The sequence below is a fragment of the Colobus angolensis genome, unplaced genomic scaffold (assembly GCF_000951035.1).
Source record: "Colobus angolensis palliatus isolate OR3802 unplaced genomic scaffold, Cang.pa_1.0 Scaffold105, whole genome shotgun sequence".
Lineage (NCBI taxonomy): Eukaryota > Metazoa > Chordata > Mammalia > Primates > Cercopithecidae > Colobus > Colobus angolensis.
This window is the reverse complement of record NW_012111475.1, coordinates 5,234,958-5,252,673: the sequence shown is the minus strand read 5'-3', so window position 1 is coordinate 5,252,673 and position 17,716 is coordinate 5,234,958. Positions and strand designations below refer to the sequence as shown.

General features: G+C 35.6%; 1 protein-coding gene across 1 annotated transcript in view; it reads left to right on the top strand.

The window, feature by feature from the left end:
* The first annotated feature begins 15,350 nt into the window (after nt 1-15,350).
* Nucleotides 15,351-17,716, top strand: part of ZFAND3 (zinc finger, AN1-type domain 3) — a 239,444-nt gene continuing 237,078 nt past the window's right edge. The window contains exon 1 of the mRNA XM_011944457.1: nt 15,351-15,485. The gene's annotated coding sequence lies outside the window, so the exon portion shown is untranslated. The remainder of the gene's footprint in view (nt 15,486-17,716) is intronic.

Sequence of the window (17,716 nt, the reverse complement as noted above, 5' to 3'; positions counted from 1 at the left end):
TTTTTTTTTTTTCCTTTCTTTCTCTCTCTCTCTCTCTTTTTTTTAAGTCTGTTGCCCAGGTTGGAATGCAGCTGTGTGATCATGGCTTATTGTAACCTGGAACTCCTGGGCTGGAGTGATCCTCCCACCTCAACTTCCAGAGTAGCTAGGAATTAGTAGATGTGTGCCACCATGCCTTGCTAATTTTTTTATTTTTAAATTTTTTGTAGAGACAGAATCTCTCTGTGTTGTCCAGGCTGGTCTCAAACTCCTGGCCTCAAGCACTCCTCCTACCTTAGCCTCCCAAAATGCTGGGATTATAGACAGGAGCCACCACACCTGGCTTTAATATTTCTTGTGGTGCAGATCTGCTCATGAGGAATTCCTTTAGCATTTATGTTTGAAAATGTGTTTATTTCTCCCTTTTTAAAATATATTTTTGCTGAGGATAGAATTGTAGGTTGGTGGATTTTTCTTTCAGTATCCTAAAGATGTTGCTGTACTGTCTTTTAGCATGCAACGTTTCTAATGAGAAATCTGTCACTGTCCTTATCTTCTTTCCTTTATATATAATGTGATTTTCCTGGCTGCTTTTAGTAATTTGTCTTTATCACTGGTTTTAAGCAGCTTTATTATATGATGTGTGTTGGTGTAGTTTTCTTTGTATTTTTTGTCTTTAGTTTTGTTGAGATTTTTGGATCAAAGGGCTTATGTTTCCGATCAGTTTTTAAACATTTCTGCCATTATGTCTTCAAAACTTTTTTTGCCTCCCTTCTGCCTCTTCATAGACTTCAGTTATACATATATTAAGCCTTTCAAAGTTTCCTCACACATACATCCTTTTTATTTTCTTCATTTTTTACTCTTGTTTTATTGTGACTATTTACTGCTAGGTCTTCATGTTCCTTTTTTCTTCTGCAGTGCCTAATCTGCTCTTAATTTTATCCATTGTATTTATCATCTCAATGTAGTTTACATCTGTAGGAGTTCTATTAGGTTCTTTTTCTTTTTTTTTCTTTGAGCCAGAGTTTCGCCCTTGTCGCCCAGGCTGGAGTGCAGTGACGCGATCTCCGCCCACTGCAACCTCCACCTTCCGGGTTCAAGCGATTCTCCAGCCTCAGAGGTTCTTTTTGTCTGTGTATCTATCTGTCTCTGTCTGTCTGTCTGTCTGTCTATCTATCTATCTATCTTGTAAGTGTAGACTTAACTTTTTAAATTTTCTTTTTTTTGATTTAGTACAAAAAACATGAACATATGGAATACAGTTATATTTATTGTTGTAATGTCTTTGGTTACTGATTCTATCATCTGTTTCAATCCTGGATCACTTTAGATTGAGTTGATTTTTCTTGTCACTCTTGGTCATAATTTTGTGCTTGTTTGTATGCTAGTTAAAAGTTTAAATTGTATACCAGAGAGTGTGAACTTTACCTTGTTTTAATAGATACTTTTTATTCTTGTAAATATTCCTGACTTTATTTTGGCATGCTGTTAAGTTTCTTGGGCAGAGTTCAGTCATTTCATGTCTTTCTATGTTTTGTTAGGCTGTGGTGTACAAATCAACATTTAATCTAGGGTTCATTTACTCCACTACGGAGGCGAAACTGTTTTGAGCACTCTACCCTATGTCCTATGAATTGTGAGGTTTTCCATTCTTACTGATGGGAACAGGCACTATTCCAGGCCCTGTGTAAGCTATGGCATTTGTTCCCACTAGTTATTTTCAGAAGTCTTTGTCCTTCTTCACGTTGAGTAGATTTACAGATGTCATCATAATGGTTATGGTTATACTTATTTTGTTTCTGATTTGAAGCACAAAGCTCTCAGCTTTTCACCATTAGGTTTGATGTTCCATGTTGGCTTTATTTAAACCTTTTTTTCTTTTTCTTTTACAGTATCCTTTTTTTCCTGAAAGAAAGTTTCCTTCTGTTGCCTGTGATTTTTGTTTGTTTGTTTTACAGAAAACCATGAATGAATATTAATTTTTATCCAGTTATTTTTCTCCATCCATTGGATGCTCAAGTTTTTTTCTCCTTTATTTTGTTACTGTGGCCTGTTACGTCAATGTTTCAGTGTTAAATCAACCTTGGATTCCCATGAAAAAACCCAACTTTATTGTACCATAGTGTTTTGTTGCCCATTTTGGTTTGCTAAATTTTATTTACATTCTTTGTATCTGTGTTCATGAATGAGGCTGGTCTCTTATTTTTTTTTCCTTTTTCTTTCTTCCTATTGTGTGTGTGTGTGTGTGTGTGTGTGTTTGTGTGTGTGTTTTAAATACCTATAATGCCCTTACTGAGTTTTGTCATCAAGGTTATGCTGATCTCATCAAGTGAGTGGATGAGTGCTCCTTCTCTTGCCCTGCTGTGTTTAAGATGGATTTATTTTTTAACTCTTTGTAGAAATTGCCAGTAAGGCCAACTGAGACTGAGGTTTTCCTCATTTCTAATGAAGTTTTAAATTTTGGATTTGTTTTCTTCTTCATTGTAGGATTGGTTAGATTTTGTTTATTCTTTTTGGTTTGGTAAGCTTTGTTCCCTAGAAGTTTAAAATTTAAAAATTTATTAACATGATATTGTTGATAATACCCTCTTTTTAAATTTAGATATGACTTACATATAATAACATGTATGATGTTAAATTTACAATGTAATGAATTTTCATAGATGTATATTTCTATCTATATATGTCTATATTTGTGTAATCAACAGCTAGAGCAAGGTAAAGCATATTTCTTTCACACCTGTAGGCTCCTTCTTGCCCTGTTCTAGTTAAAGCCTTGTCTGTACGTGACTATTATTTTGATCTCTGTCACTGTACTTTTAGTTTTACCTGTTTTAAACATCATGTAACTAGAATCATAGGCACTTCTTCATGTCTGGTGTATTTTGCTCAACATTATGTCTGTAAGGTTCATCTTTGTTGTTGCTTATGTTAGTAATTCTCATCCCATTGTGTGACTACAGAACAGTTTATGGATTTATTCACTTGTGAGTACACATTGGGTTATCTTCACTCTTTGTTAGGAATAATGCTGCTGTGAATGTTGCTTTATATGTCTCTTGGAAGAAATTCAGCGTCGTATTTCAAGAGCATATAGATGAGAGGGAATCGGTGAGGCATAGATTATCTATGCTAAGCTTTTGCGATAGTGGCTATACGAGTTTACTCTCCCAGCATCAGTGTATTAGTATTTCAGCGTTCCACACTTTGCCAGAACTTGGATATTTTCAGTCTTCTAGCCTCTGGTGGAATTATATTGGTGTGGCATTTTAATTTTAATTTGCATTGTCTGATGTCTACGAATGTTGAACTGTTTTCCATTTTTTTATTGACCACATACATGTCTGCATTTTTGAAGTGTTTGTTCAAGTCTTTTGTCCAATTTAAATTGGGAGTCAACAGTCAGCAAGCAGTCAGAAAACAATAGCAAAAACACACAAAATAAATAAATAAATTGGGAGTCAGTCTTCTTATTGATTTATAATTTTTTATTTTACACAAATACCCAGACACGTACCCCATATGTGTGTATTGCAGCTATCTTCTCCCAATCTGTGGTTGACTTTTTTATTCCCTTAGTGTTATCTTTTGATGAACAGAAGTTCTCAGTTTTAATGCAGTAGTATCTATCATTGTTTTATGTGGTCAGGATTCTTTGTGTTTTAAGATATCTTTTCCTATTACAGAGTTAAAAAATATACTCGAGTTCATTCTTCTAGTTTTATTGTTTTATATTTCGAACTTGGGTCTACTGTACACATTTACTTGTGATGTAAAGTAATGGTAAAAGTTCATGTTTTTTTCACACTGATATCAAGGTGACCCAGCTCCATTTATTGAAAAGACCATTTTCCCTAGTGGTTTGCTGTGGTAGTGTTAAGCCACATGCGGGTCTGTTTCTGGACTTTTAATTCTGTTCTATTGGTCTGTTTGCCTGTTTCTACATCAGTGACATGCTGTCTCTATTGCTGTAACTTTCAGATAGGTTTTCATATCTGGTGGTATAAGTCCTTCAGTTTTTTTATTATTCTTCATGATTGTCTTAGCTATTCCACATCCTTTGAATTTTCATATAAATTTTAGAGTCACATTGTCAATTTCAGTTAAAAAGAAATGCTATGGTTTTGATTGAAAGTCTGTTGAATCTAAGCATACTATATATATTTCCATTTGTGTAAGTCTTTAATTTCCCTTAGAAGTGTTTTATAATTTTCAGTGTAGCAGCCCTGTACATCTTTTAGATGTATTTCTTGGTATTTGATGTCTTTTGATGTAAGTACTATGATTTAAATTTCATTTTTTAACTTGTTTATTGCTTTAAATGAGGAAATAAAATTAATTTTTGTATGTTGACCTTATTCAGTGACCTTGCTAAATTTATTAGTTAATTCTAATATTTTATAGATTTCTTTCCATGATACGCAGTCATGTCACGTATGAATAATGACAAGTTTACTTATGCATGTCTAATTTATTTATTTATTTTTTGAGACGGAGTCTTGCTCTGTCACCCAGGCTGGAGTTTAGTGGTGTGATCTCGGCTCACTGCAAGCTCTGCCTCCCAGGTTCACATCATTCTCCTGCCTCAGCCTCCTGAGTAGCTGGGACTACAGGCGCCTGCCACCATGCCTAGCTAATTTTTTTTTTTTTTTTGGAGACAGAGTCTCGCTCTGTTGCCCGGGCTGGAGTGCAGTGGCCGGATCTCAGCTCACTGCAAGCTCCGCCTCCCAGGTTTATGCCATTCTCCTGCCTCAGCCTCCCGAGTATCTGGGACTACAGGTGCCCGCCACCTTGCCCGGCTAGTTTTTTGTATTTTTTAGTAGAGACGGGGTTTCACCGTGTTAGCCAGGATGGTCTTGATCTCCTGACCTCGTGATCCACCTGTCTCGGCCTCCCAAAGTGCTGGGATTACAGGCTTGAGCCACCACGCCCAGCCGCCTAGCTAATTTTTTGTATTTTTAGTAGGGACAGGGTTTCACCGTGTTAGCCAGGATGGTCTTGGATCTCCTGACCTCGTGATCCACCTGCCTTGGCCTCACAAAGTGCTGGTATTACAGGGTGAGCCACTGTGCCCAGCCATTTATTTCTGATTTTTAAGATTCCTTTTTCTTTTGATGATGTGGGCACCACTAATCTTTATGATTTTTGTTTGACTTTTCTTGCTTAATTCCACTTGCTAGAATCTCTACCTTAATGCTGAGTACATGTGGTGATAGTGTACATTCTTGCTTTTTTCCTGCATTGGGGAAATGCGTGCAATATTTCACCATTTAATGTGATATTAACCTGTTATTGTTAGCCTTTAATAGTAGTGGCTGAGTAGCCACTATTATTGTTAAACTGTGCCCAGCCTGTTTACTTTTTTGTTGTGACTTTTTCTGAGGTTTCATGAATGCTTTAATGATCCAAAGTTATTCATTTGTCCAATTTAGATGTATATTTGTATTTAAATTGTGTATGTAAACTAATACTTGAAATAAGCACTGTTTAAATAGGATTAATCTAATTTTAACCCTTATGTTTTAGATGTTAGAGATGCTCATTATTCTCTTTGCATATTTCAAATAAATTTTCTTTACAATTCTGTAATTGCCCTGTTCTGAAGAAATAATACAACCAATGCACATGGTAAAAATTTAAACAGTTCAAAATGGTTTACAGTGAAAAGTAAATATTTTTACTTCCATTCACAGTTCCATTACCCTGAGGGCAACCTATGTAACCACGGTGTTTTTGATGGGGGGTATCCTTCCATTTTGTACTGTGCTTAACCATTATACATTTAAACAGTGTATGTTTGGGCGTGTACTATACATGCTGTTCAGCTTCTTATGATGTGTTTTATTGATTGTTTTATATCAGTATATGTAGAACTACATCATTCTTTTGGGTAAGATTGTTTTATATCAGTATATGTAGAATTACATCATTCTTTTGGGTAAGATTGTTTCATATCAGTATATGTAGAATTATTCTTTTGGGTAGTGTCATATACTCAATAGATTTAGCATACTTTAGTCTCTTTATGGACATTCAGGTTATTACTGATCTTGTTTTAACTGTTTAACTGTTGTTTAGTTATGTAACTATTTTAAACAATACTGCAGAAACCCTTGCAATACAAGGTTTTCTGCATATGTGTGGGAACTTCTTCCCATATTATCTTAATGTTTTATTTATAACTTCTTTTATACTGTGTTCTGAGAAAATTACATAGCAAAGCACCCTTTCAGTACTCTTGAGAATTAGAAATTACTATTCAAAATTTTACTCTCTTGGAATAGACTTGCAGAAGGCATCTCATTTTCAAGAGGAGAAACTAATCTTACAAATGGTGTTTGAACAAACTTCCTTTTGTGTAGAAATTCAGTGTAAAATTTTAATATCAAGTAATGGGCAATATTGAGTTGTTGCAATTTTCATTACTTTTAAACTGATTTAGTTTTCTAAGTAGAGTACACTTGTTCTGTAGATTTTTTCCCCCCTTTTTGGAAAAGCACTAGTATTTTGTAAAGAATACATTACTTGCTTGTTAGTATTTGTAGTAACAGGGTTATTAACTCATTCAACAAATACTTGTCACAAGTCTGTTATGTTCCAGGTAGCGGAAATTCCATGCTTTGGAAATACATCAGTGAAGAGTTAATCATGGAGCTTTTATGGAGTTGCAGATTCGGGTGGGGCAAAAATAAAATAATTGATTTAATTGTAAATAAAGAATATATGTTGGCAGGCTTATTGGTGATCAATACTAGGAGAAAAATAAAGCATGCAGGCAGAATATGGAGTGCCGAGATTCAGAGTTTCAAATAGGATATGCCTTAAGGAAGGATCTACAAGAAACTGGTGGTTGCTTTAATAGAGGGGAATTGAGTGTCTGAAAGACAGGGATGGGAATGAGGCATACGGTACTTTTTTGTGCCGACTGAATTTTTTTTAACATGCAGTACGTTTATTGGAATAAATTCAATTTTATTGAAAGATAGGCTACTGTGGTATTAGAGTTGAGGGAGCGAGGGAGCAAGCTGTCCAATTTTAGGCAGTTCATTCTGGTGCTTTCACTGTGGCCAGGCCTTCTTACTCAGAAATGAGTAGTAGCGGTTCTATAATCATACATTCCTACCGATAGCATAAGGAAGGAAAAGGGCATCCTGAGAAAGCAAGGGAGATTAGAGTGGTAAATGGGTAAGAGATGAAAAGTTATCAAATCCAAGAAAACCTTTTACAGCTATTTTAAATCGTGAACAAGGCTATGTTGGCCAAGTGTGGTGGCTCCCGCTTGTAATCCCAACACTTGGGGAGGCCAGAGTGGGTGGATCACTTGAGCCCTGGAGTTCGAGACCAGCCTAGGCAACATGGTGAAAACCCTTCTCTTGAAAAATACAAAAATTAGCGAGACATGGTGGCACACACTTGTAGTCCTAGTTACTCATCGGGAAGCTGAGGTAGGAGGAGAATTGCTTGAGCCCAGGAGATTGAGGCTGCAGTGAGCCGACATTGTGCCCCTGCAATCCAGAGTGAGACCATGTCTCAATAACAACAAAAAAATGATGTATTTGTCTTTCTAAAATGGAAATAAAATCATCAATGACTAACTTCCAATATGTTTCACTTAAGCCTTTTAGAGGGGCTTCAGCCTTTTGAATGAAAGCAGTGAGACTGAGTGAAGGTCTGATACTTCCATGTGCTGGTTCGCTGCATTTGTTTCCTGCATCTGAACCACTAGCAGACTGACTTGAGGTTTCTCTCACAAAAGCTGAAAGTATACACAGGTTCCTAGGTTAAGTACTGGAGAGACCTTCCTGCTGGGGCCTTGAACAAAATTGCGAAAGATAAAAGTAATTTAATTCCCTGCTTGGATCTCTGGTGTTGTATATAAAACCAATTAACATGTAACACTTGTAGCTATTGAGGGTTAATTTTAAATATTCTGTTAGTTTGTTGAGTATCCTCTGGTAATTCTGTTTTTAAATTCAGCGTTTATATTTGCATATTTGGAAAGTATAGATGCTGCCTGCCAAGGGTAAAGGTGGGGTTAATTTGGAATCTGAATATAAAATATTTGTTATAAAATGAATACACTAACATTATAGCCGGGTACAGTGGCTTACTCTTGTAATCTCAGGACTTTGGGAGGCCAAGGCAGGAGGATTGCTTGAGACCAGGAGTTCAAGACCAGCCTGGGCGACATAGTGAAACAAAAAATACAAAATTATTGTATTTTATGTTTTTAATACAAAAATTAGCTGGGCATGGTGGCACACCCCTGTAGTCCCAGGCACTTAGGGGGCTGAGGCAGGAGGATTGCTTGAGCCCAACAGGTTGAGGCTGCAGCTGTGGTGAGCTGAGATGACACCACTGCACACTAGCCTGAGTGGCAGAGTGAGACCCTGTCTCAAAACACCACCACCACCAACAAACAAACAAACACAACAAATATAACAGTAAAAATTATAAAAGAAAATTTTGTTCATATCTTTTCAGGTGTGTTAGACCCTTCTAGTTCTTGTCTCTTATTTCCACATCTGTTTCCAATAGCTGTAATCATGAATTATATCCCATTTCCTTTGAAAAAAAATAATTTTAATTGAATGTAGACTTTTTCTTTTCCGATAGAGATGCAGCAACAAACTTCTTTTACTTACTTTTTTTTTTTTTTTAAAGAGATGATGTCTCACTATATTGCCCAGACTAGACTTGAATTCCTGGTCTCAGGTGATTCTCCTGCTTCAGCCTCCCAGGTAGCTGGGACTGTATATAGGCATGAAGGACTGCACTGGCCATGTCCTATTTACTTAACATTTTACAAACATTACCCTATGTTGTTACTTAGTTTGGAAGTAGTTTCATAAATGATTTTAAATAGTAATAATTTCAGAGTAACATAAAGCTAAAAAATTGGCAAAGCATATCAAGCTGTGTGTAGTAATTTAGGATGGATCTTTACACTTCTCTGAAAAGTATTCATTTTTAAAAGGTTGCTTTGATCACCAGTCTTGAAAGTTTTGAAAATTTTGAGGGTCTTTATTGATACATGATGAGAATTTTTAAGCTTAGAAAACCAATTTTATGTTCAAACTTCTTTATTTATTGGGTAAACTTGTATCAGAATTATAATTACATATATAATTGAAAAATCCTGTAATTTAAGGTATAAATAAGCTTTCTGGTTAAAGTCAACAACAAAATATGTAGAAATATTTGATTTCTTCTTTGACACATGAAATATTCTGGCAAGCTTTCAGACTAATAGAACGGTTTCCAGAGATTGAATAAAATTGTTTATCACTAATTTACTGGTCATCTAGATTACCACATTTGTTTTCTGGGAACTTTATCATTCAGGGGCTAATCATCCATTTTTGAATTTTCTAAATTATTTTCAAAGCTTCTCCTATCTGCCATATCACCTTTCTTGCTACCAAGCTTTCGACAGCGCATATTCCCTTTAACTAGTAGAGTAAGATGGAATAGCGAGAGTATGTACATTCACCTTAGGTCAGTAGTCTGTGGTTCTTGGGTGGGAGAGATAAAGGAGGTTTAACAATTGAGAATTTCAAAGTCATCCGTTGATTTTAGTATCAGTGACAGAGCATGCACTCTAATAGCATGAATAATGTAATCATAACTAAGGTAGGACTGATGAAAATTTTAAACGTGCAGTTCATAAAAAATGTGCTTGCTTTTTAGAAAATGTTTTCCATAAATAAGTTGGAATCTATGCTCTGTACCTTGTAAGTTGCTAGCTGCTATTCTAAACAATAGTCCTTTTATGAGGTGAGAGGTTGTTCTGTGGATAGTCTCAAAGTTTCTGAAATAAAGGGACAGATTTTCTTTAAAAAGAAACAAACTACTTGGCCTATTTGGAAGGGAATAAACAACTATAGCCTACAGTTTTTGCTTTTCTGGAATGCCAAATTTGAGCTCAGAGCAGATTCTTCAGCTGAGCAATAAACCTTTGAAAATTGCTTTATAATGGAAATGCTGACAGACCATTAACTACAGTGGTGCAAATGTGCTGCTCTGACATACATAAGGTTGTCCCAAGTTGCTAAATAGAATAAACCATGTTGAGCAGTGTGCGTCCTGTGGAAGCTTATGTGGGTGTATACAGTTTGTCATGTAATGCCACCTGATTATTAATGGGGGAAGTTCTATCATATCACCTTAGACATGCAGGAGAAGTACCATTTTAGAAGAAAGGAGTGGTTTAGGCTCTGCTGATGCTGATAGCTCATTTTATATTTGCTATACTGGAAAAGGCCCAGGGTAAATTTAACATGATGCATTTAATCACCATTCCAATTACAGTGCCACTGAAGCAAATCAGTGTTTTCTTACTACTAATTCACTGGAACTTCTAGGTCATAAAGTATCATTATTAGGCATATTGGAAAGTCTCGGCCCAATGGAAATGTGGATTCTGGGGCTTTCCAGTTGCTTTGAAATAGTGACAGAGGCTGCCTGGCTGTACATTGTCTCCATGTAAGATGAGAACTGGAATTTAAAGGGATTGATATGACAAAGCGAGAATTATATAATGACCCAGGGAAGGATGAAGCAGAATGTTCACTTCTAAAAGCAAAATAAGGAAAATGATGAAAAGGGGTGATTACTTTCATAGTAGCCTGCTTAGTGACTCATGCCCCTGCCAATAATAAGTATTGTGAGAATATGTCTTATTCTTGGCTATATTCACAGCACCTAGAACAGTGCCTGGCACGTAATGTGGATGTCAGTCAATGTTGGATTTACTTGTGTTTCTTTATTTAAAACCTATTTGGGGTTAGATTGTCAGGAATCCTGCTACATGTTGTGTAAGGCTTCTAACGTGTACGTGTGTGTATTTCGTATAATACATTTATGTATATGAGCAGTTGGAATTGATCACTAACAGATTTCTTAAAGGTAATATAAATACAGTTTGATATGTTGAGTATCATGAATGAATCAATGCAAAGATTCAAGTATATTTGGGGTAGAATCATATCCTTTGAAATGTCAGTGTACAGTAAAAAGGTCTGACATCGTAACTAGATTACAAATCCTATGCTGTTGTATTCCAAAATCAATATAATTCGACTGGGCTTATATGTCTTCTTTGACAGAATATAAATTTTACTTTCCTGTGGCAATTCCCAAACTGAGCTGCCCACTTGGACTTTTAAGAAAATGTAAGCATTCTTGGACATTGACCCAACAATTTTCATTCTCTAGATCCTGGGGTGGGGCCTAGGAATCTGTATTTTTTTAATAATTTCCTTTCTGTAGGTGTTTACATATAGTCAGTTTCTCTGTTACCCACCTTTCATGATTTACTTTGAAATTTGGTGACAATCACCTTGGACCTTTTGGGTTCTCTGGAAATGGTAACCAGTAAAGTAATTAATAATTAATGTTTTATACTGGTAGAAGGAAAGAAATGCTAACATGTGTTGTACTAAAGATCTTTTAAGATTAGTGTTCACTTTCTGTTCATATATTTCACTGGAAAGCTATTGTCAGGACATTTTGGGGAAGGTGATTTTTAAAATGTGGCATATTCATGGTGCTGGAAGTTACCTTAGAAACCATTTAGTTTATTCCCTTTTATATTTTAGTTAATCTTAAAAATGTTAGGGTGTATTGCTTATTAGTTAAGTTGCCTCATTTCTCAGCCATGATTTCTTAAGCATAAGATGGGGATAATACCTACCTACCGTATAGTTTTTTTAGGATTAACTGAGATTCAAAAAAGTTCCTAGCATGTATCTTGTTTGTAGCAATGTAGCAAGTATTCAGTAAATGTTTAATATTTTGACATACCTATAATATGATCTGTGGTATACATAAAAGCCAAAAGAGGTAGAAAAGTTATGGTAATTAAGTTCAAGTTAAAAATGTTGTACACCCACAGGCAGAGTTTTATTTTTAAATTATGGCATAATACTTACAAAATACACCATTTTAAATCATTTTAACCATTTTTAAGTAAACCATTCGGTGGTGTTTAGTGTAGTCAGTGTTGTGCAGTCATCACTGTCTAGTTTGAGAACATTCTTACTACTGCCAAAGGAAATCTGTACTCATTGAGGAGCCACTTCCTATTCTTTTCTCTGTATCCGCTTGCAACCACAGATCTATTTTTTGTCTTTATGGATTTGTCTATTCAGTCTCTTTCATATGAGTGAAGGATAAAAAATGACTATTTTCACTGTATAATGCTTTCAGGGTTTATCTGTGTTGTTGTGTGTATCTTACTGCATAGCTTCCATTTTTTTAAAATGACCGAACAACATTCCATTGTATGGATATAACAGCCTTGTTTATCCATTAATCAGTTGATAGACATTTAGGTCCCTTCCAACCTTTGGCTGTGTGAGTGGAGCTGCCACGAACATGCATGTATAAGTTTTTGTTTGAACACCTATTTTCACTTTTTGGGTATACATGTGGGTGTGGAATTGCTAGGTCTTGTGGTAATTCTATGTTTAATTTACTGAGGAACTCCAAATTGTTTTCCGCAGTGGCTGTACCATTTTATACTCCTTTAGCAATGTATAAGGGTTCCAGTTTCTCCACATACTGGGCAACACTGACTTTCTGTTTTTTTTTTTTTTAAGTTAAATTTTATAGCCATCCTAGTAGATATGAAGTGTATCTTATTGTGGTTTTGATTTGCATTTTGCTGATGGCTAATGACGGCATCTTTACCTGTGATTTGTGACCATTCATATATTTTCTTTGAAGAATTGGCTGTTCAAGTGCTTTGCCCACTATTTAATTGGGTTGTCTTTTTGTTGTTGAAAGCAGTCTTTTGATTATGAAATTAATTTATGTATTCTTCTCTAGGGGCCTTATTTGGAAATATATACTTGGTAATATAAAAATTTATTTTGGAATATAAAATTAAGGACTGGACTTCATTACATTTTAAGTAAACTTTTATTGGATGCTTCCTTTTAATGTATTTTTTTGTAGAAATGAAACTATTTTTATTTTATAGCTTAGCCTGATGCCTGATTCCATGCTTGCACTGACTCCCTGTCTGCACTAACAAATTATCAGATTATTCCTTTCCAAAATACTGTTTTACATTGATTTTTTTTTTTTCAGATCATAGAATGTTCCTCTCCCAACTTTTTTGTTGATAGCTTTACTGAGGTATAATTTACATACCATAAAATACACCCATTCTAACTGTTTGTAGGTCAGTGATTTTTTAGTAAACTTACAGCATTGTACCACAGTTAACACAATGCAATATTAGAACATTTCTATCCTTCTGAAAAGTTTTCAGGCCTTTTGGAAGTCATTTTCTGTTCCCACCCCTTGGTGAACTCTGATGCTTTCTGTTATTCTTGATTTGCTTTTTCTGAGTATTTCTCGCAAGTGGAATCATAATGTGTAGTCTTTTGTGACTAGCTTCTCTCACTGAACATGTTTTTGTGGTTCATCTGTATTGTAGCATGTATCTGTAGTTCTTTTTTTTTTTTACTGAGTAGTATTTCATTCTGTGAATAATAGCACATTTTACTTATGCATTCACAAGTTGATGGGGGTTTGGATCATTTCTAGTTTTTAGCTATTATGCATAATGAACATTCAAGTACAAGTCCTTGTGAGGACATCCTCTTTCAACTTTTTATTCTGAAAAATTTAAACCCCACAGAAAGATTGAAGTAAATAGTATAACAAACACCTATTTACTCTTCACCTAGATTCACTATTAACATTTGCCTACTGTACTTTGCCTTTTTCTATAAATATACCTTTTCCAGAACCATTTGTGGATATTATACTTTATCTCTTATGTATTTCAGCATGAATTTCCTGAGAATGACATTCACATACATAACCATGATATTATCATTTATCACACTTAAGAAAAGTATAAAGTAGCTGACAGTAATCTCATGTCAGCTACTTTATAGTCCATATTGAAACTTGTCCCCAAAATGTCTTCTGTAGTTCCCACTCCCACTTTCTAATGTAACATCCCCAAATGATTTATGGATCGCAGTTGGTTTGATATTTCTCTTAGTCTCTCTTAATCTAGAACGGTTCCCCTTCTTTTTGTTTCTCTTGTCAGTGAGGTTTGGAAGAATACAAGCCTTCCACATTTTAGATTAACATTTTGACAAGGATTCTTAATATCAAGGTGAAGTTGTGTACATTTTAGTACACCAGTGATTAAGTGATTAAGTGAAAAAGTGAGTTATAGCTCAAATCTAAAAATACCTTAAATGCTTTATTTTAGTGTAAAACATAAATGTACATTGCCATTAGTGTGAACATGTCAGGTTCTCCCCTTTCTTGTGTAGAAAAGTTTGATCACTTGCTTAGAGATATTGAATGCCAGATTTTAAAGGAATGACTTCTCTTTGTATTAAGTAATTTGTAGGATGAAACTTTGAAACCGTATGGGATCTTGTTTGTCAGTAACTTTTTACCTGATTGTTTCAGGGTCCTTGAAATCATTACTATATTGGGAGAGTGTTTTAAGAAATAATTTCATAAGTTGTGTACTATTTGAAAAGACATTTGACATTGTCTCCTTAGGTTTCTTTACTTGGGTAAATATGCCCCAGGTGTCTGTTACATTGTAGTTTGTACTTAACTCTTTCAGAGAGGAATTCACTTATGAATGTGTTGTGGGTAGTTAAGTGTGGAGATGGATTTTGGTTTAGAAGTTACTTTTGATTTTACAGTGATACTCGATTGCATTTTAGCACTCAGCAAGATGGTAGAGAAATTAATGGAATCCATTAAGAGGGAAGACTTTCTGAATAGATATCCACCTGACAATACTAGATTTCTTTCCTTCTCTCGTTCTTTCATTCATTCGTTCTTCCTCTTCCTCTTCTCTTCCTCTTTCTCTTTCTCTTTCTCTTTCTCTTTCTCTTTCTCTTTCTCTTGACGGAGTCTTGCTCTGTCACCCAGACTGGGGTGCAGTGGTACTATCTCAGCTCACTGCAACCTCCGCCTCCCAGGTTCGAGTGATTCTCCTACCTCGGCCTCCCTAGTGGCTGGGACTACAGGTGTGCACCACCATGACCAGCTAATTTTTGTAGTTTTAGTAGAGTTGGGGTTTTGCCATGTTGGCTAGGCTCCTCTTGAACTCCTTACCTCAGGTGATCCACCTGACTTGGCCTCTCAGAGTGCTGGGATTACAGGCATGAGCGGCTGCGCTTTGCCTAAATGTATTTCTGAATGTTAAGAATTTTGTTTAGAATTTTTTTTTGACGTTTTGCTAAAGCTTTTGGTGGAGTTCCCTGTTTTGTTCTATGCATTTCTGAAATTGCTTATACTACAGTTGTGCTGATTAATCATGGGTAGAATCTCAAAATGTTACTTCAAGCCTGTAAATACTTATATTTCTTTTCCTGGGAAAAGAGAATATAGCATGTCGATAATATCAGTAATTAATGTGTAGCTCTTTATCATTGATTTTTGACTGGCTTACACCAGAACATAGGAAATGTACAGCAGAAGCCTCTTATTCAAATTGATAAAACTGATAGGTAAGTTAAAAAAATGTGTTAAAGCATGAAATCTTGAAAAGCAACTTGAATGTTTAATTTAAAACGTAAATTTACATGATTTGCATTTTTCAGTGTAGGTCTATGACTTGTTCTTTGCATGTCATCAACTGATTTGAGAACCATACACTGTTTCTGCATAAGCCACACAAATAATACATTGTCTGTGATAGTTTAGCATAGTAGAAATGTGACCTCTGAGACCAGGCCTCCTGGGCTGCAACCCTCATTCTCTCTTCTTACTAGCATATGAACCAAGGCAAGTTACTAGACAGTTCCGTGCCTCAGTTTCCCCATTTGTAAAATGCAGATAATACCAGTGAGTCAGTAATTGTCAAACACATGTTTAAAGTGATTAACTCGTTTATACCAGTGAGTCAGTAATTGTCAAACATATACTAGTTTAAAATGATTAACTCATTTAATCCTGTTGGTAACTGGCATGTAAGTGCCTAGGTAATTGTTAATTAATGTCCAGTTTTGGTTTCATTAAGTGAAATGAGAGTAAAGACATTTGTGAAGCAATCTGAAGGTACTCTTTCTAGATTTTAAAAAATATTTTAATTAAAACATTTTTAAATCTGACAAATATAAATTGTGTATGTTTATGGTGTACAGCTTGGTGTTTTGATATATGTATACATTGTAATGCCTAAATCAAGCTAATTAACACCTCACACACCTATCATTTTTGGGTGGTGGGAACATTTAAAATCTACTCTTAGCAATTTTCAAGTATACAATAATTTGTTACTAAGTATAATCACCATACAATGGATTTATTCCTCCTAACTGGAATTTTATATCTTTTGATGAACATATCCCCAACCCCCCATTCTACTCTCTGCTTCTGTGAGTTGGACTCTTTTACATTCTGCACGTAAATGAGATCATGTGGTATTTGTCATTCTGTGTCTGGCTTATTTCACTTAACATGATGTCCTCCAGGTTCATCCTTGTTTTTACAAATGAAAGAATTTCCTTCCCTTTTAAGGCTTAATAGTATTCCGTTGTGTTTATATGTCACATTTTATCCATGCATCCATTAATGGGCACTTACGTTGATTTCATGTCTTGGCTATTGTGAATAATGCTGCAGTGAACATGGGAGTGTAGATACCTCTTCAGCATCCTGATTCCATTCCTTTGGATATATACCCAGAAGTGGAATTGCTGGCTCAATTCCACTGGTATTTCTATTTTTAATTTTAATATACTGTTTTCCGTATTGGGTGTACTAATTCCAATCAATAGTGTACAAGGGTTCCCTTTTCCCCCACATCTTTGCCAACACTTATTATTTCTTGTCTTTTTGGATCATGGCCATCTAACAGGAGTGAGGTGAGAACTATTCCACTGCAGTTTTAATGTGCATTTATCTGGTGATTATTAATGTTGAATACTTTTTTGTGTACCTGTTGGCTATTTGTGTGTCGTCTTTTGGGAAATGTCGTTCAGATCATTTGACCATTTTTAAAATTGGGTTATCTGTTTTCTTGCTATTGAGTTGAGCTCCTTGTATATTTTAGATGTTAAGTATGGTCATCAGAAGTATGGTTTGCACATATTCTCTTGCATTCTGCAGGTTGTGTCTTTACTCTGTTGACTGTTTCCTTTTCTTTGTATAATTTTTCCAGATTTTTATGATTTGTATACATCCCAGTTGTCTTGGCCATGCTCGGCAGTATGTCTTTTGATCTGTTCAGAGCAGTCAACATAGATTTTATAGAAATAATGTGTCCTTTTTGCACTTACTGGTATGGGTTATAACTAATTAAATTATCTACAGTAACGGAACAGGCATAATTATAAGGCAGACTTGGAAACCCAAACCACTGGTTCTTGTTAGACATTCAGTTCAACAGGTGGGAGTGGATGAGCTTGTATATTGAAAAATAGCTTTGCTGCCTGAGATGGCATCTGGCAAGCTGTGGTTATGTCAGCCTGTTTTATGGGGGCCTCACTACCATAGGTTAGTACAGTCAGTTGAGTAGAGTGTTGCCAAGAAACACTACATTAGGGTGCCTAATGTAGGTTGGTTGCTATGGATCTGTTTTCTGCCAGCTTACAGTCTGTGTGTGTGTGTGTGTGTGATGGTGTAGGTAGCATATGTTTGTGAGAGGTGGCAAGTTTTATGGCTAAGAAGATAGACTGACCGGCCGGGCGCGGTGGCTCAAGCCTGTAATCCCAGCACTTTGGGAGGCCGAGACGGG